Genomic DNA, 23204 nt, shown 5'->3' with positions numbered 1-23204 from the left:
GCAGGCTTAAGAGTTCATGACCATCTAGTTTTCACCAAAAACAGGCCCAGAACACCGATCACGATCGGTGTACCTTAGCTTCAGATTTTGACAAAAACCTATCAGATCCCTTGTATACATCTTGTTCAAGTCACCAACCAAGTTTCAAGCCATTTGGATATCAAAAACTCATGAAAAGTCAGAGTCTATTCCAAAACCCACTTGTAACCCAGAAATGGCACCTGTAAACTCAAAAGTGGTTCAAATGACACACAGAGTGGACCAAAATGACCCTCCAAATATTAGCCACACACTCATGTGATCAAATCTAAATTTGGCCTCTGTACTACGATCGCGATCAGTGTACCTCAAACCTAGAACTGGCTCAGATTTTTATCAGTCATAGCTCTAGTCTTCCTAGTCCCACTGGTGAAATATGGACAAGAATGGATGAAATTTGTTCAAGTTATGATCAGTTTTAACTTTTGAACTGTTTTTTACTAAAAGTCTAAATGCGATTGATTGCGAAGGGAAAATCCTGATAGCTTGTGATTCTCTTGACATAGAATGCCTCACCAAAAGAAAGAAAGGCAGTGGATAGCAACACCATATGAAGTGGAGGAGATCGCCACAAATGAAAAGGCTCACATCTCGAAGGAAATACTTGCTCAAATCCCTGCCCACATATTCATCTCGAAGTTTAAGGATGCGGATGGTTACTTGGTAAAGACAACTATCATGCCACGGGAGATATGGAATCTCCACCAAAGGCTGGAGGTAATAGAGGCAGTGCGAGCTATACACTTGGAGCAATTTTTCAGATTACAGCCATGGGGAACAAATTACATGAGGGCCCACGAGCTCATGAGCTCGATACAATATGATGGGCAGGCAATGCTCACAGACAAGGATGGGTCGAAGGTGAAAGTAAAGATCACGAAGGAAATCATCAAACGAAGCTTTACATTTCCTCCCAGGGCAACACGATTTGCTGGCAAAGACAAAGTCACTGGACAATGAGAAGGAATTCGTCAAAGCAAAGGGAAATAAATACAAATACAGTGACATGATTTACGGAGAGCTGGAATTGCCGATGAGATTGATATTTCAGCATTTCAGAGTACAAAAGCCTCCTCGCTACACAGAGCCAATCTTGCACATTGCCGTAGTCATGGCTCTAGCGACGGCAGAAAATAAAACCATTCGCTGCGACTACGGTTCTTACATTCTGGACAATCTGATTGAAGCAAATTTGAAAAGCTCGGCAAAAAAAAAAAGCTACCTGAGTGCAGGGCCGATGCTAACCAGAATAGCATACCAAGCTTTGGGAATGATCGAAGATTTGCCAGCTGTCCGTTCTCAAACGGCCTTGATCCAGAAAGCTAAGCTGGTTGCACACTCCATAAGGACGACCCTTGGCGTGACATCATCGTGCTCGGCAAAGGCCACAAATAAAAGTTCGAGTGATGAAGAAAAAACGGAGATAGATGATGAAGGAAAATCTCAAGATTCTAAAGACAAAGTGCCTTCAGAGTTTGAGGAAAGCAAGGAAGAAGACTCAACAAAGCCGCTCGAGAGAAAAAGACGGGAGAGAAGTGCAGTACCGCAGTCAGACCTGCAAAAAGCATATGAGGAAGCTCAAAAAAGAGTCAAGGAAAGACGAACCAAATTACGGGCTGACAGACAGGCTCGGGTGGCTGAAACACAATAGGCACAAAACAGAAGATTCGAAAGGGAAAGGCAAGAAAGGATAGAAAGTGCAACTCACCTACGGGCTGAGAAGCAAAGGTTAGAAGTAGAACAGAAGGCTGCGGAAGTGGAACTTTCTTCTCAGTCCACTAAAGGAACGAAGGAGAAAGACGCGGCTGATGAGAAAAATCAAGCGGAACAGCTTAAGAAGATCCAAAGAGACAGGAATCTGAAAGCGCGACGCGCGGCGGATCTCACCCGCCAAAGAATAATAAGGATTTTGAAGAAAAGAAAAGCGGAAGCATCTGCTTCGCAACAAGGAGAAGAGACTTCCAAGAAGAGACATGTATGAGAAGAATCAAGTCCACCTCCTCCCTCACCCAAACTACCCCCTCCCTCGCCTAGAAAATTGCCTTCTCCCTCACCAAAATCTCCTCCTCCTCCCCCTTCTCCATCGAACAAAAAACAGCCAACTCCTCCCCCTTCAACCTCGCAAAAGGAAGTTATACCACCTACAGAATCCATCGGATACCAAGAAGCCTGCCAGGCAGTGGCTGGATTTGATTACAGGCAAACTCTACAGGAATTAGAACGGCAATTCCAGTGTCAGCATGTGGTGCTGAGTGAGAAGGAAAGGCAGGTACAGGAAGCCCAACAAAAGCAAGCATCAGGGCAAGAAGAGTTAGAGAGCCTGAGGACGCAACTAGAACGCACAACGGAGGAAAGAGACCTTGAGCGATAGCAGGCTCAGTCTCTGATCAAAGATCTGGTGGACGTCAGGACAGACTTGACCGCCAAAGAGAAGGAGTGCCAAGAGCTGACGGCAAGAGTCCAGAAAGCAACAGATCAGCTTGCCTACGAGAGTGCAAGATTCCAAAGACTTAGCAGTTCCTACAGCACTGTCAAAGGCACTCTGACGACCTTAATGGAGAATCAGGAACCTGTTGGGGCATTGGTCTCCACATCTGACGATGCCACTGCAGTGAACACTATAGCAGTGCTAAAAGTAGAGCTAGAGCAAGAGAAGCTTCAAAGGCAGCTGCTTGTATCAGGGATGGTGGCCCAGAAAGCGGCAAATGAGCTAAAATTAAAATAAATGGAGCAGCAACTAGCCCAAGCAAGCGTTGAATTACAGATTCAGAAGCAGATTGGTGACACGCTACTAAAGGAAAAAGAAGATCTGCTTTTTCAACAGCAAATCAAAGCAGACAAAGCACAGATTCAACCACAAATGCTACCTAGACAACAAGTGCCAGATTTGCGTGGAACATCGCACCAAGGGCAACAGGAGCAGGAATTTGAAGGGCCCGATCTGGCCATAAGAGATGAACTCAACGAGAGCATTTAGGACATGCCAGAGGGGCTAGCCAAGGAGTACATGCTCTATGAAAAGAAGATACTGGAGTCAACAGCCCTGGCATACTTACAACCAGAAGAGCAGGTGGCAGGATTTGGCCATGATTACCTCCCGTTTCCTCTGCTATGCCATGAAGCAATTTTGTGGAAAGAAAAGATGCGGCCAGCCTTGTCACGAAACAAAGAAGGGGGTTACGAAGGCATTGCACTCAGAGTGGAAGAAGCTCAAGTGCTTGTCGATGACCACCCCAAGTGGAGGCAGAAGTGGTTGGACAAAAGGCCACAGGATCTAACAAATTACCACAACGCTCCTCAACATATACAAATAGATCCTACATTCTGCCCAGTCCCTCGAAGACGCACTTGAAAATATTTCACCACATGGAAGGGGTCAAGGCCGCACAATCTAAATTACCTGGTTCTGACAGCGCAGCAACCCCCTATGGTGGCCTACATGGTCAGCACACTGAACTCAATAGTCACTTTGCTGCGGGATGTCCCCGATTTGGCGTGCCAGATGTTAGTAAAGATAGCCCGGATGATCGTCACCTGCTTCCAGGTGTTTAAAGACACTGAAGGCAACGATCATCCGTGGAATCTGTTCTTGGAAGGACACAGAGGCATCTGCTGGAATCTACAGGATTCACAGCCACGGCACATCTTGATGGCCATGTACTCCAGGCTAATGTACCTACCATCACACTACTTGCACACATTTGAAGAGCCTTCGTCACAGGATTCTTCGAAATCGATTCAAGGGTTTTCCATCCCATGGCGAAGGACCTCAAGGCAAGGCATGTAGCATACCAACACACCTTATCTGAAAATACATTCAGACAGCAGCAAGAAGCGCTCGAAGCCGTCCTGCGAACAAGAAGTTTTTCAGTGACATTCGCTTCATTAGAGCCACATCAACAGCCAAAGCACTGAACATGCACAAGGGCGTGCAAGGATAAGGAAGGGGGGAGTGTTTGGCGGACAAAGCAACAAGCGGCCATGGCCAGAAGGACCATATTTTTCTGAGAAACCATTGTAAAATTCTTTTGTAAAGAAGCATCTCTAAGCCGAGAAATTGTCAAAGGATGTATGATTATTCTTATGAGAGCAATTGTATATTAGAGAGCCAGTTAGAGGTTTGGGAGCTTATGGCCGGACAAGCCATTTTGTAAAGACCTAATCTATAAAGGTCAATTTTTGTAAGTTTAGGTGGGATCTTTTTCAATGGATAACTGAGAAAACAGCGTACGTTTGAGAGCTCCTTCTTGTTCAAACTTGTAATCTTTGCCATTGCGGCTACGGTAATCCAAATTCAAATTTGAGTATTGCATTGTGTTCCTCTCCTCTTGCTCTTTCATTCAAGTGTAATCATTCAGGATTCGGTGTAGGGTTTCAACTACGAGTTTGAGGCCTTAAATCGCTGTTTTGAGTGTCTATATGCGTGTTTTATGTTGCTTTGACCCGAGGAGGGGCTTTAGGGACCCTAAAACGACCCATTAGGATCATCTGTTCGCTGTTTTTGCTGACTTTGGGACAAAAGATCGCGATCTTTGTTCCCCTCGCGAATGCTGTGAGACAGAACCGCCTGTAGCTCCCCTTCAAGTTTCGTGCGATTTCGACATGATTTGCATGGTAAACGGGCGTGATGACTGAAGAACGGTGTAGGAGGACATAGGTAGATTACTTGGCGGTAATGCGTTTGATTTACTTGTGGAATTAGTAAGCTGCATCTCTTCGAGTTCACTTCATTAGGATTGACACCCTAGTGAGTTCCCATGCCTCATTTGAGTCGCTTCCCCTGTATTGATAAATATGTTGATGCTTGAGAGCTATGCTATGGACGTTCGTCGCGGCGACCCGCAAACAAGGACTTATGTTATCCTCCCATTCAGCCCAAGGACAAACCTTTTTGTGATATATGTGAGAGAGAAGGATACCTGACCTCATTTTGTTGGTATCACCCAAAAAATAGGGAGAAGCCTCATTCTGTGAATAGGCAAAGGCAAAGATGTGGTTCGGACAACTTACGTATATCTTGTTAAACAAGGCAAAGGGAATTTTAGAGTTAATAGACCCATGCCAAGACCAGCCTGGCAGGGTCAGGGACTTTCATATAATCCAACCCTCATGAAATGTAATTACTGCACCAAGGAAGGCCACAAGGTGGGACCTGATTGTGAGCTATGATGTAAACACAGAGAAGAAAGAGGCATGTATGTAGTGAGATATGGGGGGCCAATCAAGGACTTACAAGGGAAACCTGAAACTTGCTCTAAACCATTCACTTAGAGAAATGTGGTCTTAATTGACATGGATTAGTTACCTACAATTAATTCAGGTTAGAACTTGAAGAAATGTCAGGAGAAAGGTAAAGCATTGGTCTCTGAAGGGGGGTCAGGTGTTGAATGTGATTGCTCCAATTGCATTATTATTGAAGATGTGGAAGACCAAGGGATCACAATTCTTGTTATGGCTGTGACAAGGTCCTATCCTATAGAAAGATTAGCAAGAATTTAGAGAGACAGTGACTAATAAATTGCAGGAATTACCTCCATTTATGGAGGAAGTTGAGAAGAAACAAGAAGGTGACTTGAGTTTATAATCTGAAGTTCCAGTGGTAGAAAGGAACCCCTTTACCAAAATCTTAGAGGAGTTGATGTATGCATATGTGCAAATTCCACTAGATCAATTGTTGAAAGTAGTGCCCGATGCTAGATAACTCCTGCTTCAAAAATATGTGGGACAAGGAGCACATGTTAATGAAGAGTTGGAGGCAGCTTACATTGGAGATCAAGAAATTCCACCACACAAGGTCAATTTTAAAGTACCAACTATTCAGGTTGGGTTTGCATGAAGAATATTTCAGGAAGTCCTTGATGGGGGATCAAGAGTAAACATTTTACCAGCATCTGTGTATTGCAAGCTGGAGTCCCTATGTTGGTACTTGCTCCATTTTAGGTCAAGATGGATCATCAGAGAAGATTACAACCAATGGGGATATTGAAGGATCGAGAGATTTTGATAGCATCATTAAAATTTAGGGTTATTATTGTGGTGTTAAAGATAGATTTTGACAAGGAATCATATCCTATGCTTCTATAGGTAGACCTTGGTTTAAAACATCAAAGTTGAAACAAAATTGAAGATCCAATGAGGTGAGAATTAAACAAGGTAAGAAGAAGATTAGATTGCCTATGATCAGGGAAGTCAAGCTACAACAATCAAATAAATCATTGTGGGCACAAGCTATTAGTTTGACAATTGAGGTGGAAGATCTGAAGAAGAGGAGTTTTTGTTAGAAAATCCTTCTGTGAAACCTACATTTGATATAGATGTGATGACAATATTGGGACTAAAGACAACCAGCTCAGAAGGGAAATCAAATCAGGTGTTGCCTGGAACAATGATCACTAATGGTGAATTTTTAGTTTTGGAAAAGAGGCACCTAATGGAGCAATAAATGAAAAAGGAAATGGAGGGAGTTGAAGCCATCGTGGTAGCAGAACAGAGGTTTGAGGAGCAAATAAAGTCAGCTAGAATATCAGAAGAAGATCTTCAGGAACTCAATTTAGGGATTGAAGAGGAACCACAAATGGTCAAGATAGGGAGGAAATAGGAGGGAGATTCTGTAAAGTCATTGAGGAAGTTGTTAATGTAGTTTAAGGGTGTTTTTTCTCAGGACTACTCAAATATGAAGGGTATAGATCCTAAGTTTTCTCAATATAAGATCAATCTCAAAGAGGACAAACAGTTCCTATTATACAACAAATATATAAGATGAATCCACATTATGCAAAGAAAGTAAAGGAGGAATTGGACAAGTTACTATAGGTTGGGCTCATTAAACCTATTCATGAAGCGACATGGCTATCACCCATTATGGTAGTGCCAAAAAATAATGGGAAGTTGAGGGTATGCATTGATTATAGGAAGCTGAATGCAGCCACTATATCAAATCCTTTTCCATTGCCATTTACTGACATATTGTTGGATTCAACTGCTAGAAATGAAATGCATAGCTTTTTGGATGGGTTTTCAAGGTATAATCAACTTAGCATGGCACCAAAGGATGAGTATAAGACTTCTTTTATAACAGAATGCGGAGCCTTTGTGTACACAATGATGAGTCTTGGATTAAATAATGGACCTTCATCTTTTTTGGATACAGTAGGAAAGGTTTTTGATCCCTATCTAACATCATTTACGAGGGTGTTTTTGGATGACTTTAGTGTGTTTGGTAAGAAGTTAGAGCATTTGAGCACCTTCCGAAGTGTTTGGAGAGATGCAAACAATTCAGGTTGTCTTTGAATCCTTTCAAGTCAGTTATCGTTGTCACAAAGGGAACACCGTTAGAATACATAATGTTTGAAGAAGTTTTAGCTATTGATCCAAAGAAGATTGAGGCATTTTAGAATGCTGAAATTCTTGACAATATGAAGTAGTTGAGCAGGTTTGTAGGATAAGTGAAGTTTCGTTGTCGGAGGATATGTCTTTGAAACGTGAGCCGGGAAGGCACCGGGCCTCTGGCTGTGAGAGAGGTGTGAGAGAGAAATTAACAGACACTGATAACTTTGATAGCCATCGTAGTCATCAATAAATTGAATAAAACATTGAGTACAATCTAATCAATAGCCAAGGTGGCCTGTTAACACCATCGTCATTGGGATTAGCTGAAAACAATGAGTTTAAGCTCCCTTTACAAGATTGGCGGGCCGTTAACAACTCCCGAACTCATCGATATGATTACCAAAACTTAAATTAATGATATTGATGGGAATCTGCTCCTTGTCAATCTTCCTGCTTCAACTTTCCTCATGGACTTTGCAAAATTTAATTCTTCTCATTGCCTTGATCACCATGCTTTAATTATTGTCAAATGTTCTGTAGCTTCCTGCTCTGTGTGCTTTGCACTACCTTAATTGCCAAAAAAAATCTTCAACCTTGTTATCTAATTGTTTTTCTTTGATTGCAGTCATGCTTTATATGTCCTTTGTGATTTTTCTTTCCCAATTCAAGAGAGAGAAAGAGGGTTTCCCTGCTTTATCTCATGGGAGGGGGGGGGGGGGGAGAGAGAGAGAGAGAGAGAGAGAGAGAGAGAGAGAGAGAGAGAGAGAGAGAGAGAGAGAGAGAGAGAGAGAGAGAGAGAGAGAGAGAGAGAGAGAGAGAGAGAGAGAGAGAGAGAGAGAGAGAGAGAGAGAGAGAGAGAGAGAGAGAGAGAGAGAGAGAGAGAGAGAGAGAGAGAGAGAGAGATTGAATCCTCTTCTCCTCTTAGTCAAGAGCTAGAGAAAGAGTCCTCTTCTCCTTGAGCTTGAAGAGCTAGAGACAAAGAGGCCCTCTTTAGATTCCTTGCTTAGGCACGAGAGAGGAAGAGAGAGATATCTCTCAAGTTGCCTCCTTCTCCCTATTTCCTCTTCTTCAAATTCCCCTATGTCCTCTCTATTTACCTTTGCTTGCTTTTCCAAATCGACTGATAACTTGAAGCCAAGCCTCCTCCCCTTCTGCCTCCTCTTGATTATGGCTGAGAGAGGGAGAGAACGCCTTGCTTGCTCACCAAGCTCCCTTGGTCCTTCGAGTCTTGGCTTCCTCTTATGGCTCAAGGTCTTAGAAAGAGAGAGCGAGAGACCTTCCTTGCCTTGGCTTGAGAGAGAGAGCCAACCCTTCCTTCCCGTGGCTGGAGCAAGAGAGGCCACGCTTCCTTGCCGCTCGTTACTTTTGCTATTTTTTTTTCACTCACCAAAAAGCCCTTCTCCCCCAACTCTTAAAATATTAGGCCTCACCACGTAGTCACGACGCCGTGACTGACACGGCATGGGAGCACATGCGATGATGTGGTAGTGGACGGATGTTCGACACACAAAATCCTCTGAGACAAGATTCAAAAAAATGCACCTTGGCATGCTAGGCATTTTTGTCTTCTTGATCGGGCTCATCCGAGCCTTGTACAGGCTGGTACGATCTTATTTCTCCCTGTTCACTCTCTTGCTCGCTGCTTGGTCGATGCCATGCCCTTCGCTTTATTTTCCCCTTCACACACAATGTGTGTCTTTATTTAAAATGGGTGGCCATAGTTTCTTTAATTTGGGTGGCCATTAGGCCTTTTGGGTGGCCGGTTCCCCTCAAGGGACACCATATTTGGCATACATGTCGACCAAAGCATTGCCAAGCACCTGCATTCAACACACTCTAGGAGACAACATTTCATACAAAGAGATCATCAAGAACTCAATGTGCTTCCGTATGAGCACCACATTTGGCATACACTTGACCATAAACTTTAACCAAGGCATTGCCTCACACGACATCTTTTCACAGTAATCCTTGACTAACGATATCATCATGAAATTTGTTTCCTCTATCAGTGTCCCATGCCCTTGAGATGCAAGTGCAGGTGATTGGATTTGAAGAAAGGCATTCCCTTCGCACTTGGTTGTTTATTTCTTGTATCAGCTTCTCGGATGATGCCAAAAATTATCCAGCTCAGGAGTGCTAGTAACTGACACCAGCCTCAAGCCGTATTGTCTCATCAACCCAGACTCTATCTAACAATCCGTAAATTCTTATATACTTATCAAGCTGTACAAAATGCATACAAACCTTGTTGAGCCTGTAAAATTCCTAGATGGAACACTGACCGAGCCGACCAGACTGGTACGGAGCTAGCCCCCGATGAAATTTAATTTGAGGATATCTTGGTAACCGTAACTCCGATCACGGATCTGAAAAGATCAACACACTCCACAAAGTGAGCACTTCAGCCCCATGCATTCAATTCATTTTTGTCCCCTCAGGTGCAATTGCCCAATCGGGTAAAAATCTGCAATTGACTCAAACTTCAAACTGCCGTAAGATTTTCACCATAGCTCCAATTGACGAGCCATAAAGACAAGCCGATCGTGAACTTTAAGCACTACAATTCTAGATCATAAACTCCCATTTGTGCTCACTTTAAGCATACTCGGTTTTAGCATCATTAAGACATCTATTGGCCCGTTAAAGCCACATATGGCATACATTAATCGTAAAACTAGCTTGTTAGCAAGCCCTGAACAATGATCCGATTAATCAAATAGGCTTCAAAAAAGCTTGATGTGTATCTTCTTGGTATATTTTTTAGCATGGAGCTGCATGACATCCATCCCCTCTCAACCTGCACAGCCTCCGGTATATGCCAACTATGATTCATTCTGCATCTGCTATAGGTACCTTAAGCTCTTTGCCATCATCAGACTCACGTAAGTGGTATACATATGGAAAATAATATAAGGATTGTACCCTATCATAAATGTTCTAGCTTAATTGTTAGGTAGCTGCCCATCAAAAATCTTTGAACTTTATCTATCATATCTTCAAAGCATTCAATTATGAAAAACCTATTTAGTGAACCCCGCCAAACTCAAGTGCTCCAGTTAATGATGCACATGGCTTGACCATCAAGCTCGCTTTAGGGAACCCTATGAAGCTCAAGTATTCCTTAGTCTATCTGCACACAAAATGGCCGTAAAGTCCTTTACTTAAAGTTCTGGTAGCAGAACCAACTCAAAATATGTGAAGATACTTCATCAATTACCCAAAGAAGTCAACTGGAATCCAATCATGTAGTCCTATTGAATACATAACCAAAAACTCTTCTGACTTAGCATAATATAAAAACCAAAACCTTGTACCATGCAACCTGCTACAATAGATAACTGGCATTCTTCAAATCTGCAACTTCACCTCAGTAGCCCCCCGGATCAAATGGAAAACCAATCATTTTCCCCACTGTGAGCATTCATTTAAAAAATTTGCACCATCCTCTAGGATCATAGGGAAAATACAAGAATTTCCAATTAGTAGAGCATAAACATAAAATAACCCACAAATCTTCATGAAAACCTCCTGGATCATATGGCATATAAGTCAATTGCCTCGGACCATGCATATATATGTCACCTCCTGGGTCAAAAGCTACCTCAAAATCTCCTAAATCATAGGGTAACATCAAATCCCATATAGCATTAGGTATCACTAGATACTGCCATATCCCATGTGGAACTGGCTCATCCAATTGTCGATCATCAATCACAAGTAAAAGAACTGGTAGTGCACCCTCACTCTCAATAGTATTGGAATACCAATCATGTAAATCTGAACACATCAAGTCTTTGGCAAAACTCTTTTCATTAGGCTCACAAGATGCATCAAAAAACAATTCTCTATCTTGTAGAGGCTCAAAATCAAGTAGAGCATCATCCAACAACTACATAAGGTCATCATTAGCTGCATTTGAGCAAACTTGCTCATGCATGAATCTAGATTGATTGACATCCTTAGCATCTTTATTTGAGAATCCTTCCAAAGCATTGTCAAATAAGCACATAAGATATAAGTCCACCACTTCAGAAGGTTCCTCCATCTTGCAGATCTTAGGCGGATGTAAAGTAATATTTCCACATATGACATGCATACTAAACACATTTGCTGTAAACTGCTCTTCAAGTCTTTCACCCTCATCCAAATATCTTTGCACTTATGTAGCACAAAGTTGAGCATGCTATTTAAAATTTTATCTACTGCCATGTCTGTATCATCGGCACGATGAAATCAATCATATTCAACACCAAGAGATTGCTCTTCACTATACACCCCCTATGAATCAGCATCATCAAGTTCATGATCACTCTGCCATAGTGTGAGCCCTCTGTCACAAAATATAGATAGAGAAGAAGTCTGGTCCCCATCTAAATCATCAGCAAATTCAGGATCAGTTTGCCACATTGGTAGCTCTAGGTCACATAAACTTTTCAAAGAAGGAGTTTGCACCCCCTTTGAATCATCATCATCACAATCAAGATCAGTTTTCCACTTTGGGCTTGGCGTCAAAACAACTTGTCAATGAAGGAGTCTGCACCCCCTCTGAATCAACATTTTGCAGATCTTCAAACACATACTCTTGCTTAACCATCTCCTCAAAATCTGATATGTCCAAATTCAACAAATTTGGTATAGCCAAATCCATGGTCTTAATTCTCTCAATTGCAGCTTTTTTTTGACCTATAATATCTGTGTCATCAATCAACTCTATGGTAGAATATGTACCAGTATCGTCAACCAACTCTATGGTAAAATTCGTACCAAATAAAAAATTTGCTCAAATTTTGAGTCAGTAGCAAAAGTATCAATTGTAACCAAATCCTTATGCATGTCTACTTGAATATGGTTGCACTCATTCACCAATTTGTTGTTTTGATCCCCTGATTTATTTTCCTCCTGTTCTGCATGTATAGGTTCTTTGCAAAAGTCAGCCTGTGTATCTTGATGCTGTAGAGTCTCACACTCAAAGACTTCTACTTCACACAAGGAATCTGCAAAACCCAACTTTTCATACACAGCTTTAACTATGTCTTCATCATTATCTTGTAAGAAGGTAGCATCCTGTTGTACAATACACTCATCAATCACATCTTCTAAATTTGATCGTACTTGTCCTTGAATACCTACGTAGTTTGGTAGACTTGGACTTTGTTCTTGATAGCTTGCATAATGTTCATAACTTACTTGTACAATAGCTTCTTTGAAGTATTCCCAGTTGTCATTGCAGGCTTTGGTAACCTCTTGAACATGCTCCTTCAAATCTAAACTCAATAATTGCTCAACGGATCTGATCAGTAACTCTTCTGGTATCCCTCTTAAATTGGTTTCCAACTCATAGCACTCTAGGTAGCCCTCTGGATCATAACCATCGAAGACTTGCCTCTCGTCCTATACCACATCTAAAGGTGCATCCAAAGCTTCATCCATTTGATTTTTCTTCTTGTTGGTCTCCATTTCAAGTAGAGATCCTGAAACCGCTTGAAATATCTTCAAAAAATTTGGAACAATTGACTTATCATCAAAACCATTTGCACTTAACTCTTTAATCAACTTAATCATCTGCTCTAAATTCTCCATCTTTACCTCCCACCCCGGCTCGTTTTGCATTGGGTTCACCAAAGATGTCGGGGGATATGTGTTTGAAACAAGAGCCGCAAAGGCACCTGTCCTTTGGCTGTGAGAGAGGTGTGACAGAGAAAATAGTAGACACTCATAAACTTTGACAACCATCATAATTTCATCAATAAATTGATTAAAACATTGAGTTCAATCTAATCAATAGCCAAGGCGGGCTATTAAAAAGCTATTAACAACACCGTCTTTGGGACCAGCTAAAAACAACGAGTTTAAGCTCCCTTTACAAGATTAGCGGTCTGTTAACAACTCTTAAACTCATCATTATGATTAACGAAACTTAAATTAATGATGTTGATGGAAATATCCTCCTTGTCGCTCTTCCTGCTTCAATTGCCCTCATGGACTTTACAAAATTTAATTCTTCTCACTGCCTCAATCACCATGCTTCAAGTATTGTCAAATGTTATGTAGCTTCCTACTCTGTGTGCTTTGCACTGCCTTAATTGCCAAAAATAATCTTCAACCTTCTTATCTAATTGTTTTGCTTTGCTTGCAGTCGTTCTTTACATGTCCTTGGTGCTTTCTCTTTCCCAATTCAAGAGAGAGAAAGAGGGTTTTCCTGCTTTATCTGAGAGAGAGAGAGAGAGAGAGAGAGAGAGAGAGAGAGAGAGAGAGAGAGAGAGAGAGAGAGAGAGAGAGACGCTCCTTTCCTTGCTTCTCTGACTCCATGCTTAGATTTGATAGTAGAGAGAGAGAGAGAGAGAGAGAGAGAGAGAGAGAGAGAGAGAGAGAGAGAGAGAGAGAGAGAGAGAGAGAGAGAGAGAGAGAGAGAGAGAGAGAGAGAGAGATTTTATTATCGTCCTCGGAGGTCAAATATGACCTATGGGACCAAAGTTACATGTGATGTAGTACGAGAATGGCTGATGAGTGACTCTCGATGCTCCAAAATTGTAGTGATGAGAGTCGCAATGGAGAGCCCACACTTTGGCTGGGAGAGGAAAGTGTGTAGGTCTAAGTTATGGCTGAAAATGTGAGAGAATCAAGTTCGGATGTGATCAAAAGCTGAGCACTCTAGTAGTGTGTGGTACTCAGACTCTCGAACTTGCTGTGAGCATAATGTGCACAATCGATTTGACTCTTCTCCATTGTCCCAACGCCCTATCTCGCATCGAAGGAAATGGGAGCTAAGCCGAATTGTTGCGATAGTGCGTATCGCGGACAAGGGAATAGGCTCAAGCATGCAAGTGTGAGTACGGTTTCCTCTCTCAGAAAAGAACATGGTTTTGTAGTTGGGGGCAATATAGGTGGTCTAATGTATGAAGCGTGACCCACCGGATTTCTCCCAAGCCATAATACATTGGCGTTGTAGAAAAGCTTCATTCACTTGAGAGTCAATTGAAGCATCATGTAGCAAGTGTAATGCATCGCATCTCCCAAACCACTTCTTTATGTCTTGCATCCATCCCGTGCTCAAGATCTTGCTTTTATGCGTCTGTTGAACTTTTTTGCTTGCTTCCCATGCAATTGTAGGAAGTCGATGTGAGGGGTTTTGACGCATCTTTATCATGTACTCCACAACCCTTTCCATGCCCATAACCTCAATTGGAAGAGATCCCGACTCAAGAAGTAGGAGCATATATGGTGTTTGTGTCTTAACTTGGAGAAAGTTTGTAAGAAAACACTTTTGGACATTCTCAAACTCTTTCCAAGTAGACTTTGAGATGCTCCCGCCCCACACTTCAACTCCATAAAGAAGAACCGGTGTCACCAATGCATCAAAAAGATACTTCTTGAGAACCCAACACTTGATGTTTCCCGCATTACACATGTTCTCAAATGCATAATATGCTCTCTTTCCCGCTTCCAAACGACGCATAGCACATTCATGCCACTTGTGATTGGATGGAACCTCAAGGCCAAGGTACTTAAAGCTCTCAACAACTTCAAGTGTCTCGTTGTTGTACACAATGCATGGCTTCTCCTTATGGTTGGTTTTCACAAGCATAACCTTTGTTTTGGATTCATTTACAATCAGCCCACTATGCAAGCAAAAGTTCTCAAGGACAACCATAAGCTTTTGTGCATCTTCTAAAGTGTGTGCTAGAAGCACTACATCATCCGCATACAACAAAAGCATGATTACCGCATTGCAAATAGTGACCTCTTCAATGCCTTCTTCTTGCATAAAGTCAAGTACCATTTGTTCCAATTGATCGATGCATAGACCAAAGAGAGTTGGTGACAATAGAAATCCTTGTCTAACCCCAATAGTGCTTACAAAAAATTTTGAAATTTCTCTTCCCATGCGCAATTGACAAATCACCTTCTCATAGATTCGAGAAACCGCAAGCATAAACTCACTTGGCACTTGGAGTTCTTCCATCCTTCTCCACAAATTATTACGTGGAATCATATCAAAGGCTTTCTTAAAGTCCGCAAAACAACAATACAATCACTTGCCTTTCAACCGACTTTCCTCCATGAGAACACGAAGAGTGAAAAGATGATCAATGGTGCTATGGCATCGACGAAAACCCGCTTGTCCCTTTGCACGCTTGTCATTCTCTTCAGTCCAATCACTCAATTTCATCTCCATTATGCACCCAAACAACTTTGCCATAAGAGACCCAATCATTATAGTCCGGTAGTTGCTTACATTCTTTACATCCCCTCCTTTATGCAAAGGCTTAACCCAATTAGTACTCCAATCATAAGGCATACCATGTTGAAGTGCAAGGTTGAACATATCACACATCCACTCATGGGTAAAATCTCCCGTCCATTTGATCATCTCCCGCTTGACACCTTGAAGATCTCCCACTTTGCGAGTGGCCAACTTTTCAAGCCCACCGCATACATCCTCATACATGGGAGTGAACCATAAAATGGAATTTTTTTAGTATTTGCTTGCTCATATAATTGCCTAAAATGTGTGTACATATCCACTAGACTCAAGTTACCAAAATTCTCAACCCGCTTGCCTCTCAAGTTTCTCCAAAATCTTCCACATGCATGTGCCTTTTCTTGGACTTGAAATTCTTGTTGTTTTACTTCCTATCTTCTTCTCTTCTTTTGAATCAATGCCTTGTATGTATGCAAATGACTTTGATAGTTGTCTTTGTCCATAGTTGCATCAAGCTTTATCAAGGACTTTCGAGCATCTTGACATTCTTTATCAAACCACCTTTTGCGTGATCTATCTTTGTTGATACCATGGAGATGCTTTATGGCAAAGCATTCTTCCGCACAAGAACAAATAGCTTTCTTGAAAGCTTCCCATTTAGTTTCCAATGGTGCATCACATTGAAGCTTTGTCATCCATAATTTTTGCTCAACCATTTCAATGTACATTGGTGCCCGTTTGAAATCCATACATAGTGATAACTTCTCTTTCCTTTGGCTGAGATTATCATGCTTAGTTGCTTCTCCACATGAAAGGTCAATACATAAGGTGCGATGGTCGAATTTTGGGGTCCATTGACCAAACATAAAACTCTTTATGCGATACATGATGGCTTCAGAGAGTAGCATATAGTCAATCACACTATCCCCATTATGTCTTCTACATGTAAATCCATTGGTTCCACTCCACAAAGATACACCATTGGCAATGAGCATACTCGTGCTATTACACATGTGTAAAAGTAACTTTCCATAGTGATCCGGCTCTTTCTCATCCATTGAAGTACGATCATACAAATGAACTTCCTCCAACTCCCTTGAAATGTATGGCATATCAAATTGTTGAGTATCATGTTGCAATGTTTTTGTGCGAGCATTCATATCCCCAAATACAATAACATCACCTTCACCTTTGAAATAAGCAATGTCCTCTTCCAAATCAAAAAATGGTTGATCTCTATCCATGCAAGCATAAAAGGGAGAATCATGATGAGGAATGTAGCAACCGGCTACAAAAATGGGTGCTCTTTTTGGTGCCATAATTTTTAGCCATCCATAACGTTTGTACTTGTCATCTTTCACAATTGATACAAAATCTTCCAATCCTTTCTTAACCATACATGCTAACCCTCCTTGTCCTCTTCGTTGCTTGAGATTCTTTGACTACATCAATGAATGTACATTGTAATCCTCGAAGCCGTTAATCCTTTGTGTATCATGCTCCCAAGTTTCGACAAGAAGTACAACATCGGCTTTGCTTGTTAGTTCATCAATGCCAACCCCCGCATTCCATGGGTATCCATTACAATTCCAAAAGCATATTTTCAATTGTAACTCGGTCTCATAGGTCACGCATCCCTATTTGCTTGAGAGACTTGCCTCCTCCTTGGGCACATTTTTTTCATGAGAGATCTCCTTGTTTTTATTATTCTTTTCCTCATATGCCTTAAGACGCATATTTTGTTGCTTAATAGTGTGATCTTCACATACAAAACATTTTGTATCCCTCAAATAGATCCAACTATTATCAAGGATAATCTTTCGCTTGGTCTCATCCGGCATGGTGCATACAATTGGCCGTTCTCCCGAGCGAGGAGCTCCTTGCTTCCCCACTCTATGTGCTCCATAGACCATAACTCCGGACATGCCAAAGTGGGTTTTGAAGAAATCTTCAATAACAATGGCAAGAGAAGGAGGTGTCTCTAACGTCTCTTCGGGAATTCCACGAATAACAATGTTCTTGGAACGTCGCTCCCGTTCCTTCAACTCCTCCACATCCACATTCTCAACATTCTTTGTTTGAACCATAGCTTGCATGAGTGAGGAATTAGAAACCACATTGCTACCACATACATCAGCCCAAGACTTGTTTGTGCATACATTTTTCATGTCGCATACATCCCGGCTCATAGTGTCAAATTTCTCCTCTTTCAATACATGGTCATGCTCTACTTTGCTCACCCGCTCCTTCAAAGCATTCAAGTCCACAAGAGAGCGTTTACATTCCTTGACTTCCTCTTCAAGTTGCATCAAACGTGTTGTTTGCATCTCAAGTGTCCTCTTGAGATTCTCATTCTCAACCACAAGTACCCTTAGTGTGCCATTCTCCATTGCAAGTGCTCGTAAGTCTTCGCCTTGTTTGTTTACGGTCTCTTGCAATGATACCAAGTACGCCATGATCATGGTTTTCGATGTCGTTGGTTGGGTGGTTGTGTTGCTATCTCCACACTTAGGAGATTTTGGATCATTTTCCACAATGGTTGTGGACTTTGTTGAAGAAGAAGAACCCTTGCGAGTGCCGGAAGACATTGTATGTAAAATAGGAGATGAGAATCAATTTTGTTGAACCTGTTCACTTCGGAAATGCTGCTACCAAAACGCCTTCGATAACTCTGAAAATTTTTGTCTTTACATCAATGCGTAGAGGACTTTGTGCTCTTCGATTGAGGCCATAGATCACCCAAATCGGAGTTTGGATGAAGAAGTTATGATCAAAAGAGTGGACTGCTGTCTGCTAGGTCAAAAAACGGCTGCGTTTTTTGAGAGAGAGAGAGATCAACATTGAGTCCCCTTCTCCTCTTAGTCAAGAGCGAGAGAAAGAGTCTCCTCCTTGAGCTTCGAGAGCTAGAGAGAAAGAGCCCCTCTTTAGCTTCCTTGCTTAGGCACAAGAGAGGAAGACAGAGATCTCTCTCGAGTTACCTCCTTCTACCTATTTCCTCCTCTTCAAATTACCCTATCCTCCTTGTCTCCTTGCTATCTACCCTTGCTTGCTTTTTTGATTTGATTGAGAGCTTGAAGACGAGCCTCCTTCCCTTCTACCTCCTCTTGATTATGGTCGAGAGAAGCAGAGAACGCCTTGCTTGCTCACCAAGCTCCCTTGGTCCTTCGAGTTTTAGATTCCTCTTATGGCTCAAGGTCCCGAGAAAGAGAGAGCACGAAACCTTCCTTGCCTTGGCTTGAGAGAGAGAGTCAACCCTTCTCATGGCTTGAGCGAGAGAGCCCATGCTTCCTTGCTGTTAATTGCTTTTGTTATTTTCTTTTTTACTCACCACAAAGCCCTTCTCCCCCAACTCCTAAAATATTATGCCCCACCACGTAGTCACGGCACCGTGACTGACCTGGCGTGGGAGCACATGCGATGACATGGCAGTGGACGAATGTCTGGCGCACAAAATCTTCCGCAACAGGCTCCAAAAAACTGCACCTAGGTGTGCTGGCATTTTTTTCTTCTTGGCCGGGATCATCTGAGCCTTGTGCAGGCCAGTGTAATCTTCTTTTTCCATGCTCGCTCTCCTGTTGGCTGCCTGGTCGATGCCATGCCCTTCATTTTCTTTTCCCCTTCACACACAATGTGTGTCTTTATTTAAAATGGGCGGCCAAAGTTTCTTTAATTTGGGCGGCCATTAGGTCTTTTGGGCAGCCGGTTCCCCTCAAGGGACACCACATTTGGCATACATATTGACTAAAGCATTGCCAAGCACCTGCATTCAGCACACTCTAGGAGACGACATTTTAGACAAAGAGATCATCAAGAACTCAATGTGCTTCCGCATGGGCACCACATTAGGCATACACTTGACCATACACTTTAACCAAGGCATTGCCTCGCACAACATCTTTTCATAGCAATCCTTGACTAGCAATATCATTGTGAAGTTTGTTTCCCCTATTAGTGTCTCCTGCCCTTGAGATGCAAGTATAGGTGATTGGATTTGGAGAAAGGAATTTCCTTCGCACTCGGTTGTTTATTTCTTGTATCAGCTTCTTGGATGATGCCAAAAATTATATGGACTCTGTCTGACACTTCGTTAATTCATATAGACTTCTGAAGCTGCATAGAACACATACAAAACCTACTGATCCTGTAAAATTCCTAAATGGCACATCGACCGAGCTGACCAGACTGGTACAAAGCTGCCCCCCAATGAAATTTAATCTAGTGATATCTGGGTAACCATAGCTTCGATCACTGATATGAAAATATTGACACACTCCATAAAGTGTGCACTTCAGCCTCTTGCATTCAGTTTATTTCTGTCCCCTCAGTTGCAGTTGCCCAATCTAGTACAGATCTACAATGACTCAAACTTCAAATTGCCATAACATTTTCACCGTAGCTCCAATCGACAATCTGTAAAGATAGGCCGATAGAGCACTCCAAGCACTACAGTTCTTGTTCATAAACTTCCATCTGTGCTCACTTTAAGCATACTCTAGAATCATTAAGGAATCTATTGACCCTTTAAAGCCACATCTAGCATAAATTAATCATAAAACTAGCTAGTTAGCAAGCATTGAAAATTGATAATTAGTTAGGTAGGCTTCAAACAAGCTTGATGTGAATATTCTTGGTATATTTCTTAGCATGGTAGTGGAGCTACACGACATAGTGATACACATTTAAGGTATCTGTCTGATATCAGTGCACCATTGAGTCACTTGACAAAGAAAGATATTCATTATGTTTGGGGTCCTACTCAGGAAAGAGTCTTTTAGATTTTGAATAAAATGTTGGTGGTGGCACCAATTCTTCAACCTCCTGATTGGCAATTACCATTTCGTGTATTTGTTGTTGCATCTGATATTGCAATAGGAGAAGTACTTATGCAATAGTCAATAAAAGGGTGGTATAGACCAATTTACTATGCTAGTAGGTTGATGACATCAGCAGAAAGAATTACAATGTCATTGAAAGGGAAGCTTTAGGGATGGTATATACTCTAAACAAATAAAGACACTATTTGTTGGGGAATAGGATCATTTCTCATGTGGATCATCAGGCATTTATCTATTTGATTTAGAAACCCCGTATGCATGGTAGATTGGCAAGGTGGATGTTTCTACTTCAAGTGTTTGACTTTGTTATTGTTCATACACCTAGGAAGGAAATTGAAATAGTTGATTTTTTGAGTAGAGTAGAGACAAATGAAATTGCAGTGGGAATTCAAGATGAGTTACCTAATGCACAATTGTTTGGTGTGAAAGGTTTGATTTCATATTTTGGTATGATCAGATGTTAACCTTTTTGACTGGTGGATTGATTTCTGATTCTTTTACAATAGATCAGAGAAGGAAGTTTGTTTTAAGAAGCAAGCCATTTTTAGTGATAGCAAGAGCATTATATAGAAAAAGCATTGATCAGATTGTCAAGATGTGTGTTCCTAATGAAGAACAAACAGTGGTATTGCAAGAGGCACATTATGGGAATGTAGGTGGACACGTTTTAGGAGAAATAACAAGTAGGAAGATTCTTGAGGTAGGGTTGTTGAAGGATGCTTATACTTATGCAAAAGCATGTGTATTGTGTTAGAGAGGGGGTAATACTTCTAACTCAGATAGGATGCCTTTAAATCAAGTGTTACCTCTAGAACCATTTTGGAAATGGGGTTTGGACTTTGTTGGACCATTCAAATGAAGGGTTAACAATTTAGGAAATAGACACATCTTGGTGTCTATTGACTATTGCATCAAGTGGGTGGAAGTTGTGGCATTAAAGAACAATGCAGTAAATTCACTGGCTAAGTTTCTGTATAAGAACATTATGACTAGATTTGGGTGCCCTATTGAGTTAGTCAATGATCAAGGTGGTCATTTTTTGAATCATGTAATTAAAGAACTAACTCAGACACATATGATTTTGCATAATAATTACTCCACTTACCATCCTCAAGCTAATGGTCAGGCAGAGAGTTCCAATAATGTGTTGGTCAGAATTTTGAAGAATATAGTTTCAAAAAATAGGACTGATTGGGATACAAAGTTGGATTCAACTTTGTGGTCTTTCAAGATAGCTTATAAGGTAACAACAAGGTGTTGGGGTAAGCCCAACTTGTGGTGACAAATTGGTGTCTATCTATGAGGCTTGCATAAATTGGTTAGATCGGAGGTCCCTAACACCTTAAGGTTTTGGGGTCTGGATGGCTAGACCAATGTGTGGAACATCACAGTTAAGCGCATATGCGCGGGAACAGTACTGGGATGGGTGACCTCCCGGGAAGTTGTTGCCCTCATGACCTACAACTGGTATCAGAGCCATGGTTCAAAGTCCAACCTCTGAGTCCGTGGAACAGGACATGTTGATGTTGACTTCAACCTCTGAGCTAGCTCCCGGCCACATTGAAGCTCTCAACCTCTGAGCCTCGAAAAAGGCGGAACACGTTGGTACTCAAGGAGACGGGAAAGTCCCAAGTTTGGCTTAAGGGGGCGATTGTTGGGGTAATCCCAACTTGTGGTGACAAAGTGGTGTCTATCTATGAGGCTTGCATAAATTGGTTAGACCGGAGGTCCCTAACACCTTAAGGTTTTGGGGTCTGGATGGCTAGACCAATTTGTGGAACGTCACAGTTAAGCGCATATGCGCGGGAACAGTACTGGGATGGGTGACCTCCCGGGAAGTTGTTGCCCTCATGACCTACAACTGCTATCCCTAACACCTTAAGGTTTTGGGGTCTGGATGGCTAGACCAATTTGTGGACGTCACAGTTAAGCGCATATGCGCGGGAACAGTACTGGGATGGGTGACCTCCCGGGAAGTTGTTGCCCCCTCATGACCTACACAAGGATGACACCTTTTAGATTGGTATAGGTTTAAAAGCAGTGGTACCTATGGAGTTTGTAGTTCCCAGTTTGGGAATTGTAGTGCAGAATAGGTTATCACCAAAGGAATCAATTAAGCATCGACAAAGATATTTGTTATAGCTGGAAGAGGATAGAATAGTTAGTGCTTACATTGTTGAAATGATTCAAAGGAGAAGACAAGCTTGGGTGAACAGGAACACTTAATTAAAAAATTGTCAGGTAAATGATTGGGTTATGATTTACAACTCAAGGTTAGGGCCACATCCAGGAAAATTGAAACTGAGATACATTGGTCCTTTCAAAATTATTGAGGATCTAGGTCAAGGGACATTCAAAATGCAAGATATGTATGGTACAGAGGTTCAGAAGCCTGTCAATGGTCTTAGGTGGAAAAAGTTTTTTGGAAGACCTCCTATTCCTAATATTGTGTCTAAGAAAAAAGAGGTGGTTTGTTCCAATTGTGTAGTGGTGGTATGAGGGTAGGATTAAGGAATAGTCCAATAGTCATTTGACACGTATACAAAAGTATGGCACTCTTGTCTCCTCTATGTTGGGTTTCGATGGTCCTATTTTGGCGGAGAGTGGCTAAATGTCTTGATCAAAGGCCGAAACTGCTATATTTAGGTGCTTTTGACGAGTAAGCTCATTAAATTTGTGGCCCAAATTAGTGAGGTCTCATCTTTTATTCTATTTTATATTTCACAAAATCGTTGTCAAAAGATACAAAATCTATGTGAGAAGGCTCTAAAAACAAGGCCATTAATGACAAATCA

The 23204-nt window shown here is 41.7% G+C and overlaps 1 pseudogene; it reads left to right on the top strand.

Moving 5' to 3' along the window:
- Positions 1–6012: 6012 nt before the first annotated feature.
- LOC147439525 (uncharacterized) lies at positions 6013–6637 on the top strand (annotated as a pseudogene).
- The last annotated feature ends 16567 nt before the right edge of the window (positions 6638–23204 follow it).

Source organism: Adiantum capillus-veneris, chromosome 16 (assembly GCF_014529385.1).
Source record: "Adiantum capillus-veneris isolate H3 chromosome 16, ASM1452938v2, whole genome shotgun sequence".
In the NCBI taxonomy this organism is placed as follows: Eukaryota; Viridiplantae; Streptophyta; class Polypodiopsida; order Polypodiales; family Pteridaceae; genus Adiantum; species Adiantum capillus-veneris.
The sequence above is the reverse complement of the archived record's forward strand: the minus strand, read 5'-3'. Positions and strand labels throughout refer to the sequence as shown.